We start from the raw sequence: 2,815 nt of genomic DNA, 5'->3' as shown, positions 1-2,815 counted from the left end.
TGAGCCCCACAGTGCCCTGGGAATGGCCTGCCACCCACAGTGTGTGTCCCCTGGTAGCCACTGCGCCCCAGAGGGACCAGGGCCGACTGCTGGAGGAGCTGGGCACTGGAGAAGGTTCTCCCCTCAAGGCAGGGCTGCAGTTATGGTGGCAAAGGACAGAGACTGTTGGAGCTGGTGTCTCCGCCAGCCCCGGCCCCCAGCAGGCGCACCCTGCGGTGGTTGCCCTGGGTCTGAGGGTGTGAGTGGAGGGCAGGGCTCAGAGCCCACCTGCCCTCGGCTCCTCCTGTGCAGTGGAGCTGAAGGTCTGGGCAGAGCTGAAGCCCGCCCCCCTCCATGTACCCTCCAAGATGGCATATCCATAGCAGAGGTCTCCCAGGTGGCATCCTCAGGCACCAGGGCTGAGAGGGTGCAGAGAAACCCAGCTCTCTGAAGCGCAGCCCACGGAAGTCAGAGGACCAGGCAGAAGAGTCCTGCAGACTTAGCAGGGCCCAGCTCAACACACGGCCCCCGTGGCCAGTGTGGATTGTCCACGGGCTCCGTCCCATCAAGGCTGAAGGAGCACCAGCATGTCTGCAGAGGGATGGACAGCGTGTGCTGGTGGCCTTGCTGGGCCGAGGGAGCTTTGCGGCTCCCATTGTCCCGGCCCTGGGTCCACCCGGCGCCCGGAGCATGCGTGAATTCACTGCACAGCCCGCCAGGCTGGCTGGGGAAGGAGTCAGAAGAGCCCAGGGTGCTTTAGGGGTCAGTGGTCTGGAATGTGTGGCTGTGGCTAAGCCACCTCTGACACCGAAAAGAGATGGGCGGGTTGTGCCCTCTGGCCGTTGGGACGCGGCACCACGCTTGGCCAGCCTCTGGGCTCCAGGCAGCTGCTCCTGCTTCTTTGAGCCAGCTCAGAGCAAGAGAGCGCCCTGCCAGAGCCTCGTAACCAGGAGACCCCGTCAGACACCAGCTGGGATAGCCCAGCTGCGGTGGGACCCTGAGGACTTTGGAGCAAGCTGTGATGTCCGGAGCCTGGGAGAGGCTCTTGCTGCCCTGGGCCCTCAGAGAGGAACCCCCGAGCCCACGCCTACTCAGAACCTCAGAACATGACCTAACTTGGACTTGTATTAGTTAAGAAGCCTGAGATCATCCTGAATATAGGGTGGGCCTTAAGTCCAGTGACAGTGACCACCGAAGAGAGGACATAGAAGATGAAGACAGGCAGGAGCCACCCTGCCTCTGTGCCCCACACCAGAGCAGCCGGCAGCTGGAGGAGGCCTGAGCCCTGCTTTGGAGCAGGAGGGAGCTGGGCCCTCAGCACTCTGTTTCTGACCCCGGCTGGCGCTGTGGGAATCATTTCGGTGGTCTCAAGTCTCTCAGCTGTGACATTTTATTTCTGCAGCCCCGGGACACTAACAGAACATCTGACCACAGGGCGGAAAGGGGACGGAGCCACCGCCAGCTACCCGTCATGGGTCCTGGCTCCAGCAAGCCTGGTTCACCCAGAGACTGGACAAAGCCGGGCCTGGCGCTGGGGGAGAGACCGTGGATGGCTGCTGGGAGGAGGTGTCCCGTGTGGGTCCGCGGATGTCCCGTTGGTGCTCTGCAGAGCAGAGCAGAGCAGCGCGACCAAGCTCCACTGGGTCCCCCAGGGCCGATGCTCCAGCCCCCAGCATGGGAAGGAGCCACCGAGGCGGCAGCAGGTGGGTCCTGGGCCGGGAGGGGACCAGAGTGAGTGTGGAGTGGGGCCCAGGTCGGTTTGTTCTGCAGGTGGATGGTGGCAACGGTACACGGCAGTGTGGCCATCTCGATACCACCGAGCTGCACACTCAGAAACGGTTGAAGTGGTGAGTGTCATTTTGCTACAATTCTATGTATGTATGTATGTATGTATGTATGTATGTATGTATGTATTTCTGTGGTACTGGGGGTTGAACCCAGAGGCATTCTATCTCCAAGCTACATCTCCAGCTCTATTTTATTTTTATTTTGAAATAAGATCTTGCTAGGTTGATGAGAGTTTCGCTACTTGCTGAGGCTGTCCTGGAACCTGCGATCCTCCTGTCTCAGCCTCCCAAGTACTGGGATTACAAGTGTACACCACCACGCTACAATTTTTAAAGAATCTTAAGGGCATTGGAGAGGCGTCTAGGGAGGAGGGATGCCCTGGGCAATGGGGAGAGGTGTCCTGACCTGGGGCCCAGTCCCCGCCTCCCTGGACCCGAACATCTACTGGGAGGTCCTTGCTGTGGGAAGAAGGCAAAGACGATTCAGCCCCCCACTCTCCTTGGGGGGCTCGTGTGAGCTAGGGCCACGTGCCCTGGGGTGAGGGTGCCCCAGGAGCCCTGCACCAGCCAGCCCAGGGTGCTCACCGAGCACGGCTTCCTCCTCCATCTTCTGGGGCTGGACCTCCTGGCACTCAGACTGTCAGAGCTGTGAGGGTCCGAGATAATGACATCCTGGTGTTGGCCAGTGCTCAGCCCGGGCCCATTCAGCACACCACGGCCTGAGAAGGCTGGCAGGAGGGGCCTCTCGGAGAAGGCAGCTTTGGTGGAGGGACAGAAACTCCACTACAGGATGCAGAAAAGCCAAAGAGACTGTGTGTCCTGCTCTGGCCACGCAGGGTGTCTCTGGCCTTTGGCCTCCTCTCCCGCACAGTAGCGATAGCAGCCCCGCATCAGGGCCGGTTCTGTGAGCACAGGTCACTTAGCCATGCGCTGAGAACAAGTTCAGTAAACCACAGAGCAGCAGCTCCTGTGAGACCCCTTGCCACCGGGAAAAAGCATGTTGCGGTCAGCGTGGGGGCCCACGCTGCAACAGCGACGCAGGAGGCTGA

Source organism: Muscardinus avellanarius (assembly GCF_963383645.1).
Source record: "Muscardinus avellanarius genome assembly, chromosome: 13".
Classification (NCBI taxonomy): Eukaryota; Metazoa; Chordata; class Mammalia; order Rodentia; family Gliridae; genus Muscardinus; species Muscardinus avellanarius.
The sequence above is the reverse complement of the archived record's forward strand: the minus strand, read 5'-3'. Positions refer to the sequence as shown.